Source organism: Phymastichus coffea, unplaced genomic scaffold, assembly GCF_024137745.1.
Source record: "Phymastichus coffea isolate CEN01 unplaced genomic scaffold, Cenicafe_Pcof_1.1 PCOF00033, whole genome shotgun sequence".
Taxonomy (NCBI): Eukaryota; Metazoa; Arthropoda; class Insecta; order Hymenoptera; family Eulophidae; genus Phymastichus; species Phymastichus coffea.
Window position 1 is genome coordinate 1,091,215 of NW_026706844.1, and position 16,709 is coordinate 1,107,923.

A 16,709-nucleotide genomic window follows, 5' to 3' on the forward strand; every position below is an offset into this window, starting at 1 on the left:
ACTTACATCTGCGTAATGACAACTGTCGATACATCAATAAAGATAAATCTTTTATCCAAACATAGTGCACTTTGTAAGGTATACTATTATATATGCTCTTCGTTCACATTGGCACTAACGTCGATATAATAATTTTTCACTAGAAGAAGGTTCGCGTGCTTTTCTTGTCTCATCAGTCAAATATTGCGGCAAAACCTCGTAGGACTCATTATTCAAATATAGAAAGTACATGTTCACTGAAGCGTCGACGTCTTTTCGTTTTTCAAATTTCTCGACTTCTTTCGGGTATATTGGAAATGATGGATTTTTGAAATTATATTTATCTTGATAAGCATTACACGCAGTGACAGGACATGCATTCTTTGCGACTGGATGTAACGCTGAACGAATGGTCCATTTGAAACAGTCGTTGTCGTTGTTCTGCAGATTCATATAGGCTCTCTTTCTTCTAATAAGTTCGGACAAAAAAACCAGCCCTCATAGTCTTTCTCTTAAAATTCTTCCGTGCTCTTACTGATTGGTTCTAAAACGTTTTCAATGAATCACTTGTCTATGTCTGTAGTGAGGTGTTGGTGCCATTTTAGTATTGAAATACTTTGCATCAAGCGTTTCATCGTAATTATTCTTTTCGTCTCCATACTCGGCATCTAGTACAGCATTCACTTTTAAAGAACTTTGTTTCTTTAAGATCTCCTTAATTTGAGCATGGAATAATGGTTTAGCATCAAAAACGTATTCAAATCCAGATGTTTCAGATTGCTTATTACACCAGTCTTTATTCTATCTTTGAACGCACTATTGATGTCGTTCCAGCGAACTGTTGAGTCTTGAGCTGGATTGAAAACAGCTGGTGTAGTACTAGACCAGATGTAGTAGGTTCAAGACCTTCACCAACTACATCTAAAATAACGAGAGGTTCGTATATTGATTGTTCGCTATACTCGTACTTGCTCACAAATTCAGCAATGGATGAAGTGGCATTGGGGGGGAGGCTATTCCAACAGTCTACACTTGTATGAGTTTAGCAGATGTAAAACGCTTCTAATCATGCACATAGCTGCCTGCAGCTTCTATCTACCAGCGACGATCAAATTAGGCGAACGAGAAAGCTTTGCGCAAAGCCAATGAACCCAGTGTCCATCATCTTTCAATGTCTTCGACATTAACATGACCAGCTTTCGCCAGACGATGTGCACGCAAAAGCAACAAGGCTATGTTCTTGAAATATTGAGCTATGATGCTAATTACTTAACTGAGCAGATTTGACAAATCCATCACGTTATATTCACTACTCGTCAATGCTGATTGGTTGGTAAAAGAATGGAGGGGGTGAAGGATTGTGATTGGTCGAAAAATTATAGTGGTGGTAAAAAAAAAATTATTTCAAGCAGAATACTTGTCAAGGATATTCCCTCCCTGTTGATGAGTCTGAGAGGATGGTTGCTGTTCTCTTCTGTGCTGAGGTTTTCCAACTCGTCACAGATTGTATCGAGCCACTTTTGTCGGGTGCGCGTGCTGCGCCCCGCCACCTCTTTACCGCGCGTGGCCTCCTCAAAATCTGTGACGGTGTACTCACCCAGCAACCATTTCCCAAGCCTAACCGCCTACTGGATAACACTTTTATCCTTGCGCAGCTCTAGATCCACCAAATAGCGTTCGCGCTGTGCGGAGGTCAGCTCTAATGCCCAATTATGGATCTAGGCTAACAATAGAGCCATCTTGCCTTTGCACGGGTATAGGATGCGGTTGAGATTTAAAATTATCGACCTAATCGACCACTACCGCCTCCTATCACCCAAGGTATGAGCGGGGTATACACTATTTAGTGCAACTACCCTTAATGCCTCCTTTCTTATAAGGCGCAAACTCGCGAGATTATGAGCGCAAGCAGTCTCCGCAAACTATCTAATAATAGTATAAAATATCCTACCTAAGGTCGGAACCTACTGTTTGCTTGCTCCGCCTAGCTAATATTTTCTGGACTGTACGCTTGGGTCGCGCTCTCTGCTCTTATCGTTGTTCAGATGCTTCCGACCCCCCTTTATCCACCAAACTATGGCTCAAACGAGCCAGCACCTGATACTTTACAACGATTTGGAATTACTTTGACCTACTAATTACTACCGCTTACAATAAATATAAAAATTTATAAGAAAAAAGGTCGAAGTGATTCCGTTTTTTCCCCTGCAGAGGGCGTACCGTTCACTATCTCGCGCTACCACCCGCTCAAACCTTCCTAAGCGTTCGTGCCATCGTCTCTCTCTCTCGTGCGTCGATTACCTTCGACGCACAATCCTATTCGTACTAAACGGGTCTTAATAGCAGTTGGGCGCGATGTAACGGGGTGGTTATCTAGCAAAAATGAGAAATTTATTATCGCACAAACTCCGACGATGCAGAGCTAACCGCCGCTCCGTTAAACACGTATGGTTATACGTATATTCGCCTTTACGTTTGATACTTTCATTTCAGTGCCCTCCTTTCAGCCGAGTTGAACTCACCTTAAGTCACTTGACTTGTAACACTCGATTTATCTTCAGTATGAATGACTTAATCCCTAATCCGCCTAATCCCCTAGACGAAATCGGATTAAGACTTAAGCCTTTCTAGATCTATTAACTATTAAGAAACGAAATGACGTTAACGGCGAATAAAATTAATGAAGTTTAATTAATAAAAACTACAAGTCATTTACGGGCCGAAAGACTAACGCACGCAAATAGGATTCACAATTATTGATTATAATTCGGTGAGAGAGAGAGAGAGAGAGAGAGAGAGAAAGAGAGAGAGAGAGAATTCGAAAATTGCCGTGAAATCTAACACTCGGCGCGAATACAAAAAATTACGCTCACGATAGACAAAATACTGTCGGAAGTATTTTGTAGCGCAATAATAGGGAGGTGCATCCACCCTGCGGTGCAATTACGGTAATCAGCCGTAATTGTTGTAGCGAGATTTAAACGGTGCTTCTTGGATCAGCTGCGCTTTCTCGATACAAATATCTGCTGCTGCTTGCTGCTGGTGTAATGCTGCTGCTTGCTGCTGCTGTAATGTGGCTGCTTACTCGTTGCACTTACGCACGTATTAATAACTCCCAGAAAAACTTTTAATTTGCAAAATAACGGCAAAATACAATGCAAAACTACGTAAATTGGCGGTACTATTGCGAAAGCAGCTGAGGCTAAACTGCCTATTTTCAAAACCTCGCGCGTCCTCTCTCTCTTTTAGTCGTTCGAACTACCATCGCGAGTAGACTAATCGAACGGATCGATTAATTGAATTACCGTTGCAATATATAAACTTTGAAAATGTGTATTATTGATTTTTTTTGTTTCTTATATATGTATAAGAAACATAAACAAAATCACATTTCCAAAATTTTCAATTAACTTGAACAGATTTTTTTTTATTAAAATAAAATATAACATTAAATACAAAATAGTAGATTGAAAGAGAAATAAATTACACAAACATGTTTGAAAAATAATAGGCACTTTATTAAAAGAACAAAAAGAACAAATCTACGTAAAGAAAGTATGAATACGCTTGTTAACTTTAACGACATATTGGACAATCATGAGTTCTTGATGCACATTTCATGCATACAGTGATCTATCCACAAGGTAAAAAGAGTACAGCAGTTCTAGAATCCAAACATATCTTACATCTAGTAATTTCAAGTTGATACAAAATATTGACTATATCTCGCTGCGACTGTTCAACCATTTCGCTAATTTTATTTATTTTTTCATTTTGTTTGTCAATACTCTTCTTATGATTGCGTAAAAGTTCTTCATAAACATATACTATCCTAATGGCTGAATTCGATTCGCTTTGCGATACAAATTTCTTGGTCAAATGTAAGTCAGAAAAAAGGCTTGTAATAAGTCTCTTCATTGATGATAATGCAGGCTCGTCTATACATGCATTCGGGTTGGCAGTAGGTACGCTAGCCATTGCGCACGTTGTTGCTCTTCCCATGTTGTTGCTGCCTGATACTCGAGCTTATACTGTTCAAAATCATCTTAACTTTTTCGAGGACGTACAGGTACGTTGCTCGATCTGATCGACACATTGCCGCAACTTCTGTTACGAATGAAAAGGCAGTGGCCAGCCCAGCGCTGATGTTCAGTCACATGGTCGTCACCTTCTTCCCAACGACAGACTTCCAGACCATATTTAAAAGAGCGCACTTGATCAATCTACCCTGTATAGTAAAAGCCGGCTGCAGCAAGATCTGCTGGTTGTAGGTGTGCGCATGTCTATTAAGAGGTAAAACTATCCACTCTCGCTTGCTCAAATCTACACAAATAAAACTTAGAAAAATATATTGTAGAATCTTGGTATCACCTTTTTCTTTCTTTCACACTTTACACGCTACGTAGTACACTCTCGATGCGAATACGACTGCTAATGATATACAGATTACTTTTATAGTGGACGTAATATTTTCCCCTCCATTAAAAAATTCCATACATGTCGTACATTCCATACATTCCATACATTCCATACATTCCATTAAAAAATTACAACCCTTGCATAACATTACAGAAAAAATTGCGATATTTTTAACATTTTTAAAAATAAATTTTCAAAATTTATATAAAACCTATCATTGGGATTCGATTAAATAATTGAAAACAAATTTCAAAAAAATTTTGACATTATGGAGAATCCAACCTGCGCTCTAAGCATCCACACGTCAACGCTCTATCACTTAACCTATGAGAACTCTTATAGGTAGAGTACGTGCTAACTATATTACTTTTTGATTTAACAAATAAGAAAAAATTTGGTAAAGTATCAATCGTGCACAAAAATATAATACACGCAAAAATTGTGCACAAACAGCATAGACAAATACACGATCCGCGTATTAATTTCTGCACAATAATTGCGTGTATTAGAATCTTGTGAATGACTGATACTTTGCTAAAAAATTATTATCGATAGTAGTATAGCAATGTATGTTCCAGCGCACCTGCGGGGGGTCTGTAACCCTTTGGCCCCACCGGGCTTAACCCTTTAGCCCCCCTGGCTTAACCCTTTCATGTTAATAATAATTATTATTGTTAACAATTATTATTAACAATATTCGTGGGGGGTCCCTGGTTTAACCCTTTGATTCCCTGGCCTAACCCTTCCATGTTAATTATTATTAATGTTAATAATTGTTTATAATTTTTTGAGGAAGGTTTCTAGGGCTCCTAGTCCCTAGGGGCCCTATACCTAGTGCTTCCAGTCTAATTAAATTTAAATGTTTTTTTTTTAAAGTTATAAATATATATTATTGACAATTTACTTGATACATTGAGAATGAAACGAATAGAAAATAGCAACGATTTTTTGAAAAAAATGAAGAGACAGACCGGAGAATCGAACCGGAGTCCTCTGGGTTGGCAGGCTAGCGTTCTACCACTACAGCCAATGCCACATGTACCTTAGAGGATGCATATTGTGTATATTAGCTACACACGCATACATTTGGTATAGGACCTGAGCGTGCGTAGGAGGAGGGGAGCGCATGCTGTCTATAGTTCTGGCCTGATGGGGATGCGCTACTATAGTAGTAAACGTATGCTCTCTCTTTCTTTCTCTCTCTCTCCTACGCTCTGACTCAGCGTGGACCACAGTGCGTGGAGGAGGAGGGGAGCGCATGCTGTCTATAGTTCTGGCCTGATGGGGATGCGCTACTATAGTAGTAGTAAACGTGCGCTCTCTCTCTTTCTCTCCTACGCTCTAGCTAAGCGTGGACTATGGTGCGCGGAGGGGAGCGTATGCTGTCTATAGTCAATACGTACTCTCTCCACGAAGGGAACTGTTTTTGTGAGAATGCTAGAGACTACGAATGCAGTCGCTCGACTGACACCTCCTTGAGATGTTCCTCCTAAACATCTCTACTAGGAGAGAACCTTATTCCCATCCGTTCACCCTTTCTTACAATCGTTATGATTATTTTACTATTTAAATAAGCACACATTTATTATTTATTTATTATTAATTATTTTTAATTATACATTGAATAGAGTACACTTTGTCTATAATCTTTATGTTCAGTGTCTGACATAGCTATTTTTAAATATTCAGTTGAATTTTTATATGAATTATAGTCATCTGTAAATCTTTCGACTGTGTCGATCCCTTTTGATTTTGCTTGTTTTTGTCTTTCCATCATCCAATCGTGTATCTTTTGTATATTTATTGCAGCACATACTATATTCTCGCGATTTTGACTATGATATATGCATGATGGTTTAAATTTAAAACTTAAATCTTCCAATCGCGGACATCTCATTTCAGTTTCGATATCTAAAATATTTCTGTAATTAAAAAAAAAACTAATTAAATTCGAATTTAGAATTTTGTACTGTTGTATATTATTTGAACCTCCTTTTCAGGAATAAATTTTTTAAGCCATTGCTTCTTTTGTAATCCTTTCACATAAATATTTCTACAATTATGTAAATGACTACGAATAGTACAATTTAAAAAATTATATGATAAAATACCATTTCTCCATAATATACCTATAAAATTGATTATATTAAAGATTTCAAATAAAATCAATGTTAATTAACGATAATAAAAATAAATACCATGATGATGTAATTCCAACCACTTATTAACACTTTGATATTCAATAGGCAGTTTGAGCCAATGATATGGAGGTTTAAAAAGTAGTACTGTAGGTGAAGTATAGTATTAGAACATACTGGTAAATAGGCAAACTCCTTACAAATAAAAATATTATTAGGACTCTGAAAGCCTTGAATATCTAAAATATGGTCCATCTTAGAGTATAAATCCCATTATTTTCTATTGTATGTGAGCTGAATCGTATCTCAAAGCAATAATGACTATATTTTTATTCTGAAGATCTATATATAAACCCTTTAATACTAAATTAATAAGTTAGATTGTGCTACAGTCGGTTCACCCCCACTCTTACGTTTGAGCTAACCCTTCCATATACTACCTACAGCGGCCACACTTTGTAGATAGCGCCCTCAGTTTGCTGGCAGCGCCTTCACTTAACCTTTGAAACCTCTTTAGCCTAGCAAAAGAGCGCAGTCTCTCGAGACAGCCTGCGAGCTACGCTTGCCTTACCTTACGCCATTTGCAAGTAGTTCTTCAGTAGTTAGTTGAATCCTTATTGATTTGTTAAACAAATCAATATTAATTACCAATTGAGAATAAGTTAATTTTAGAGCTGTTCACTACCTTTTCCATCCTTTCATCATAATAATCCTTTATGCAACTATAGACAAGTGACTCTACAAGATAATAAAAACTAGATAACTAACAACATGAATTCTATCGCCTATTTTGAAGAAACAATTAAAAATTTATGGAAAGCTTATAATCATTCGGACGATTTAGATATAGACGATTGTATTAGATGGAGAAATCTAACAGTTAATGCTATAATTTCAATTAATGAATTTATGAAAAGATGTGATTTAAGTAGAGCAATTCGACAAAGGTGTCAAACTTGTGCTTGTCATTTGAATTCTATTGAAGTCAATTTAAGTAAAACTATAAAAGTTGGTGGAAGTATACAACCATTAACAGCTATTCAGGATGAAATTCCAGGAGATGGAGTTGTTTGGAGACCAATTCATTCAGCCTTTGAAAATCGAATTAGTACAGTCTGTATAGTTAATCAACATAATTTAGATATAAAAACATTTCTAGTTGCCGCAAATCAACTATTGGGTGTACAAGTAAGTTTCCAGCGTTTTTTTTCTAAGTTTGAGGCTTTATTATGAAAATATGGTTACATATCCTTCATTCAAAATATTGTCCATCAGAAGTTACAACTTTTTCCCATCTTTCAGGCAATTTGTGAATTCCGGACCAAAAAAATTTTTCATCTTTCGAGCCCAAGAATGTATCAAGCCAATTTTTGATTTCCTCTGCTGAAGTGAAGCGTATTCCCGTAAGAGCGTTCTGCATCGACCGAAACAAGTGAAAGTCCGATGGTGCCAGGTCTGGGCTGTAAGGCGGGTGAGGCAGAATTTCCCATCCACTATTCTCCAAATAGTTCTTCACCGAAGTCGCAACATGTGGCCTAGCGTTGTCGTGCTGCAAAATGACGGACTCATGCCTAGTCTCATATTCTGGCCGTTTCTCCTGTAACGCCCGCTTCAGACGAATTAATTGGGTTCGATACAATGGTCCTTTGATGGTTTGACCACTCGGAAGCAGTTCGTAGTATATGACACCCTTTTGATCCCACCATATGCAGAGCATGACCTTATTCACGTGAATATTTCGTTTCGGCGTCGGTTGGACGAGCTCGCCGGGCTTTGTATACGAATGTCTCCGTTTAGGATTGTCGTAATAAATCCATTTTTCATCGCCAGTGACAATACGATGCAAAAATGATTTATTTTTGTACCTCTGCAGCAACATTTCGGACATGCAAAATCGCCGTTCGACGTCCCTTGGCTTCAATTCGTAGGGCACCCAGTTTCCAACCTTTTGGATGAATCCCAATGTTTTTAGGCGCAGGGAAATGGCTTGTTGTGTGACGCCCAATGCTGCAGAAAGTTCTTTTTGAGTCTGACACGAATCCTCACTCAGCAAAGCGTCCAATTCCTCGTCTTCGAAAGTTTTCGGCTTTCCGGAGCGATCCTTGTCTTCAACTTCAAAATCACCAGTTTTGAACCGTTTGAACCACTCGCGGCACGTTGATTCACCAATACATTCCGTACCATAAGTTTCCGAAAGCAAACGAAAGGCCTCAGCAGCACTTTTCCCCATATTAAAGAATAGAAGCAGCGCTTCCCGCAAATGACGTTTATTTGGCTGGAAACTTGCCATTGTTTTGCTCGATAGAATATACGATACTGATAGAAATGCTCAAATGTCATGCTGCATAGTTGTTTACAGATGCACAACCTACAAACATAACACATGGTGTCTGACATTTCTGCCCGAGATCCACTGGTGTCGCCTTCTTTTGACAAACGCTGGAAACTTACTTGTACACCCAATATTACAAATTAAAATACCTCAATTTCTTGCTATCCGTAATAACTTAAAAATAAATACAGAAATGGCATCACAATTTATCATAAAGAAAAATCAAGAAGAAGATATTTAAATCAAGTATTTCAATACAGAAAATGTTTGCATTTATAAGACTACTGATCTTGATAGATGGTTTCAAAATAACGTTAAAGATATTATACTTAAACAAATCGAAGAATTTCAAGAAAGAGACTCAAGCTGGTCATTAAAAACTATTGTTGGTCTCACTATTAATATAAATAAGTATAATCCATTTAAACCATGCTCGTATATACCATTACCGTCAAGCATAGATAATAAAAGAGCCTGTGTTAATGTTAAAAATGAAGACAATGAATGTTTTAAATGGGCTATACTTACATGCCTTCATCTAGTTAAAAGAAATCCAAACAGAGTAATTAAGTACAAGCCCTATGAGAATGAACTGAATTTTGATGGTATAAGCTTCCCTGTAAAAATAAAAAGTATACCTAAATTTGAAAAGTTGAATAATATAAGTGTAAATTTATATATACTAAAAAAATATGGATTGAAATATGAAGTCTCACCATGCTATATAACGAAATTAAAACAAACTAAACATGTAAACTTACTCTTAATACAAAACGAATATATTGATGAAAATGATACTAATAGACTACGAATACCAATAGATGATGAAAAATTCAAATTAGAAACTCACTACGTATGGATTAAAACTTTATCTGCTCTCCTTCGTAGACAAGTTACTCAACATACTGAAAAAATTTATCTTTGCGAACGTTGCCTTCATTATTTTACTAACGAGGAAAATTTGAAATCTCATGAAGTTGACTGTTCCAAAATAAATAAGTGTCGGATTAATTTACCTGATGATGCTACTTCAGAATTTAAAAATTTTAAGCATAAAGAGGAAGTTCCATTTATCATATACGCTGATTTTGAATGTCTGTTAAAACCTATAGAAGATCCGAATAGAAATCTCGATGTTAAGAGACATAGTTTCCAAGAACATGAAGCCTATAGCATTGGATTATATGTAAAATGCCGTTATGATGATAGTAAGTCGATATATAAGTCATATAGAAAAAAATTAAATGAAGACGAATCACCAGCATTATGGTTTATAAAGCAATTGAAGTCCCTAGAGATTGAGTTAGAAAAGATATATAATAATGCAATAAAAATGGATTTACCATTCATTAATGAACAGGTATTGCAAAAGGGCAAGAAGATGTCATATTTGCAACCAATATTTTCAAGATAACCAAAAACGAGTTCGTGATCATTGTCATTTAACAGGAAAATTCAGAGGTGCAGCTCACAATCATTGCAATTTGAATTATAAAAATGCTGCCTTCATACCAGTCGTATTTCATAACTTTACAGGCTATGACTCACATTTTATTATAACAGAAATTGCTACTAACTCAGAATTTGAAGGAAAGATCTCTGTTCTCGCTGAAAACAAGGAGCGATACATGTCCTTCATAAAAGAAGTTGCAAACAGTCGAATTAGCTTTCGTTTCATTGATTCCTTTCGATTTATGCCTACATCGCTAGATAAATTAGCATATTATTTACCTCAGCTAGATATTATACAGAGAAAATTTCAGAAAGATAATTGCACTTTAGAACAGATTAATTTACTTAAAAGAAAAGGAGTTTTTCCATATGAATACATCCAAAATTTAAATAGACTAACTAAGACAGAGTTACCATCTATTGAAAAATTTCATAGTCGATTGACAGACAGTGATATTCCTACTGAAGAATATAAGCATACTCAAAACATATGGATTATTTTCGGTAGTATTTGGAAGAAAATAGATTTAGGAATGTATTCTGATCTCTATCTGAAAACTGATGTACTTTTATTAGCTGATATTTTTGAAAATTTTCGATCAACCTGTAAGAATGCATATGATCTCGATCCTGCTCATTATTACACTACCCCTGGATTAACATGGGACGCGATGTTAAAATATACAAATATGAAGCTTGAACTATTAATAGATATAGATATGGTTTTATTCATTCAAAAAGGTATTCGTGGAGGTATTAGTCAATGCTGCAATGCTAGATTTTCAAAAGCAAACAATAAATATATGGGTGAAGAATTTAATAAGGATGTGTCAAACAAAATTTTAATGTATTATGACGTATACAACCTTTATGGTTGGGCTATGACTCAATCACTACCATTTGATGGCTTCAAATGGGTTTCAAATGTGGATATGTCAAATTTTTTCAATATCTCTGATGATAGCGACGTAAGCTATATTTTAGAAGTAGATCTAGAGTATCCACAAGAGCTGCATGATGATCATAAAGACCTACCTCTTTGTCCTGAACATACTAAACCACCCGGATCAAAACAGAAAAAACTTTTGACAACGCTTTATGATAAAAGAACGATACGTTATTCATTATACAGCGTTAAAACAAGCTCTCAAATATGGACTAAAACTCAAAAAGGAATGGATTTCTCAGCAATAAATAAAATTTCCAAGACGACTTTCCTTCCCCGGAAGGCGATGTCCCAACTTACATCGAATACATTATATCAAGTTACTAAAGTTAGATCATTAAACGAAATATGGATTTAGCGTTGTTATTACAATAGATGACGAATTTGATGTGTTCCTGCCCAAAAGGGTTAATATAGTACTCGAAAAAGATGAAGAAATGTTGAAAAACCTACATCAGACTAGTGAGAAGAGGAGTTATTTATTTACCATATTGTCGGTTCAAACTTCGAATTTAAACATAATTATATTCAATGAATAATAATTAAATGTATTATAATACTAATGTAAATAGCTGCATTATGAATAATAAAAAAAAAATATCTAATTAAATAGTCTTTTTTTTCCTTTATTTAACTATCCTCTTATTTCCTTTTGTGGAGAGGTAAAAAAAAAAGTTCATAATGTAGCCCTTTCCAATGAATTTTTTTCAATGTAAAGGTGACTCATGAGCGATGATTCGAAAGGAAGTACCTCACAGGTGTGAGTGAAGGTTGGGGCTCTTACTATTCCTATAATTAACCTCAAGTTCCGATAGAGGGCAGTCATTCGAGTTCTAATATATTTATAAGAAGGATGCATAGTTTGCTTTACCATCATTCAGTGAGAAGAAATAGCTATAGCAAGACTATCCTCTTGTGATTCATCATGGCGCCTATTAGAAGAAAGAAGAAGAGCATTCATGCTTCGAAGTATGTATGGTTCTCGGATAATATTCAAATTCATCATCTTCCTATTGAAGACAATGATTCGAGGAAAGGAGTGTGGGAGCAGCTTGCGCGAGATCGAGAACGCTTCCAACGTCGTATTATGCAACTAAGTAGTATAATATCGCGAGCACTATTTAAAAAACGTATAATAATGATTAATCATATTCTTGAACCTATACTAAAAAATCATTGTATAGTATATACACTTAACAAACTAAAAATCTAAGTGGAGGTGGAAGAAGCAGCAAGTGGAGGTGGAAGAAGTAGCAAGTGGAGGGAGGCGGTTGTGCCGGATAGAAAAAAGTGTAGTAGTGGGGTAAAAGTCTTAAGAGAGAGAGAGAAGAGCTCGGAAAACGTCATTCTGTTAGAAGAATCATTACTAAGTAGTATCCACTTCCTTCTCCACTATTCTCAAGTCTTCGATAGCAAGATGGACTTAGAAATGTTAAATAAAATAGCTATGAAGCCCTTTGATCCACTACCGGAGAAAAATCATTATGAACTTGAAGAAAATCATTGTTATTTAGTAACAAACTTTAAGGAAGAAGATAACAATCGAATCATTCTCGAGCTCGATTCTGAATTCTAACTTATTTTACCAGATCGAATTTCAAGAGCCATCATGAAACATTATGATCTTTATATATTACTTTCAGATCATGTACAAAAATATTGTTTACAGATTGAATATCATAGCGCTGGTAGATTTCAATTTATTATTTAATGTAACAACAATGTATCTTTATTTCAATAAAGTATGTACAATAAATTTATTATAAAATATATTGTGGAGAGGTAAATGAGTCACAGGTGTTTCTACTAAAGCAGGTTTCGACTTGTTCTAATGGACTCACAAGTGATGATGCTCAAATGGAAGTACCTCACAAGTAAGAGCGAAGGTTGGGGCTCTTACCATTAAAATAAAACAAAAATTATTTATTATTATTATGTTATTTATTTGAATAAAAGTTACTTTACATAAACGTCTTTATTCTTTCATACGTATAAAGTCTTATCTATCCATGAATTGTGTGAATTGTCGAATCCCAACCATTTAACGTATAATTGATTACCACGTTTCCTTACAACGTTTTCAATGAGATATACATCAGGATACATAGCTTTCTGTAATTCTTGCTCGTAAAAACCTCCAATAATTGGATTGCCTTTATAATCTCTTAAGTGATAAGTGATAGGCTTTGTTTTCGCAACTCGTTGAATAGTAAAAATTTCAGTAGACCAGTTAGGAGTGTATCCTTTTTCGAAAACATGTTTAGACTTGCTCACACGTACTTTATCGCCTACTTGAAATTTAGGGCTCTTAACGAAAATACGTCGTTCGTAAGAGAATCGTCTCAACACCTGCATTTCATTCTCTTTAGTTACGTCTTTAGGCTTCATATCTATCGTACGATGTTTTCGATTATTGTAAGATTTCAATAAATCAGCTAGAATGTTGATCCATTTGTAATTTCCTTGAAGACTGAATTTTTTCCACATGACATTTTTTATCGTGCGATTGAAACGTTCACAAATAGTTGCCTTAACATTGATATAGGTTGAATATAGATTTATTTTATACTTTGTCATTAGTCTTTGAGAATTTGAATTGTAGAATTCTTTGCCACAATCAACATGTAGATTTCTAGGAGTGCGTCCTTTTTTTAATATAGACTTCATTGCATAAGCAACATCTACACCAGTTTTTTGTTTCACAGGAACTGCTCAAGCGTACTTTGAAAATATATTAATGACAGTTAATAGATATCGAAAGCCTTTGTTCTCTCTCGAGTAGCCTTGCATCTCTACAAGATCAGCTTGCGATGTCTCATCTATTCCGCATACATCAACTTTTCTACAGGGATAGTTTCGACGTGCTGGTTTATGTAACTCATCCACCACTCTTTGATGTTTCGTTTTAATCTATTTTTAAAGTTGTTTTTAAAAAGTCAAACGGTCCAATAGTTTTTTCTTTCTCTTTATGATTACTAATATTATCTTTTTCTAAGTAATAACTACTCGATGCTTTACTAATTCTAATCTTATTGTATCCAATGATTTTGAGAGATCATTTATCATACTCGTAAGCGTAGTAACGTTAGCTTCACTAGTTTTTCGCAACGTTCGTAAGTTTACAGCATCGTTACTCTCCTGAGGATCGGCTATATAACAAATTCTTTTGTCATTCGCGTCGTATTTTCCGTCTTCAGTGATATTATACCCTACACCAGGAGGACCTCGATTACCCTCCTTTTTTTTATTCAATATACACTCCCACCCAATAATCTTTGCCCACCTGAGAACAAAACAACTATAACTTTGAAACTCCATATCTCGGCTGGAAATACATCTACAGAGCTCTGCGGGGGCTCATTTGAAAGGGTTTTTCGAGCACTTTTCAATGGTGTATATTAAAATAATGCTTAGATAGGATAGATAGGACGGCGAATATCAAAACAAAAATTACGAAATTTTTGCTTTTTCTTTAACCGCTTGCCATTTCGAGAAAAAAAATCGTAGAAAAATTCTAAACATAGCATTTTTTAGCTCTTTTTCTGCACTATTCAAAACACTCATTCAAAAATAATTTTCGTATAAATTCAGCGATTATATGAGCATTTCATTCAAAAACAGCATCTATATTCATTGCTCTGTATCTCGGAAAATTCGAATTGTAGAAAAAAATTTTTTCGGAAGAAAATGCTCTATTTTGTAAGTAGAATACGTGAACGAAATTTCATAATCATATGAAAATATTTTTTTTTCAGTCGTAATATCAAGTAGTCTAATTTTTTCAATATTTCACTTTGGAATAATAAAACAGATCATTTATACTCGAAGCTATTCTATTAATTGTAGACAAATTTTAATTGTATGCAAATCTCGATCATCGAAAAATCTAAGTAGAAAAATTAATCTAATCTACCAAAACTGACATAACTAATGATTAGTAAAAAAAATTTTCTTTTAATGTTGTTCTAATCTTCTAAAAAATTGTTTACCTCAGTAACATATTACTGAAGTCTGGCACCGAGAGATTTTAGTAAACGTTATCAAGTTATTGGATTTCACATAAATGGTAAAAGCAATCGTCAGATTGCTAGTATTCTCAATATTCCTCGTCGAACCGTAGACTACAATGTAAATAAATTTAAAAGTCGCGGCAGTGTTGAAGACAAGAAGCGCTCTGGTAGACCGCAGAAACGATTGCTTTTACCATTTATGTGAAATCCAATAACTTGATAACGTTTACTAAAATCTCTCGGTGCCATACTTCAGTAATATGTTACTAAGGTAAGCAATTTTTTAGAAGATTAGAACAACATTAAAAAAAAATTTTTTTTACTAATCATTAGTTATGTCAGTTTTGGTAGATTAGATTAATTTTTCTACTTAGATTTTTCGATGATCGAGATTTGCATACAATTAAAATTTGTCTACAATTAATAGAATAGCTTCGAGTATAAATGATCTGTTTTATTATTCCAAAGTGAAATATTGAAAAAATTAGACTACTTGATATTACGACTGAAAAAAAAATATTTTCATATGATTATGAAATTTCGTTCACGTATTCTACTTACAAAATAGAGCATTTTCTTCCAAAAAAATTTTTTTCTACAATTCGAATTTTCCGAGATACAGAGCAATGAATATAGATGCTGTTTTTGAATGAAATGCTCATATAATCGCTGAATTTATACGAAAATTATTTTTGAATGAGTGTTTTGAATAGTGCAGAAAAAGAGCTAAAAAATGCTATGTTTAGAATTTTACGATTTTTTTTCTCGAAATGGCAAGCGGTTAAAGAAAAAGCAAAAATTTCGTAATTTTTGTTTTGATATTCGCCGTCTTATCTGCAAGGGAAATATCTAAGCATCATTTTAATATACACCATTGAAAAGTGCTCGAAAAACCCTTTCAAATGAGCCCCCGCAGAGCTCTGTAGATGTATTTCCAGCCGAGATATGGAGTTTCAAAGTTATAGTCGTTTTGTTCTCAGGTGGGCAAAGATTATTGGGCGGGAGTGTACGTCCAAACACATCAACACTCATTTTATTACTGAGTAATATTTAGGATTCTCTTAACATATATAGCCAGCTTCACGTAATTCTTCAATAATTGAATGAATTTCATTAATATGACTAGAATTACCGGCGGTTTGTTCAGCAATAAGTAATAATAATTAATCTCAATCGATCAACGAGCTCGTTTGGATCATTCCAAAATACATAATCAAATAACGTTCCTTTTCTAGCTATTTTATAGTTAGGAAAAAGACCTCTTCCATCAATAGTCGATTTTCGCTTTTTAGCGCTACTGCTCAAAGATAAATTTGGACCAATATACTTTTTGAATTTATTTACATGCTTATTGCGATATTCTCCATTTGTTTCGTATCTCTTTCGATGAGCGTTAGTGATTTACAGAATTTTTATATAATTTTCAATATCCG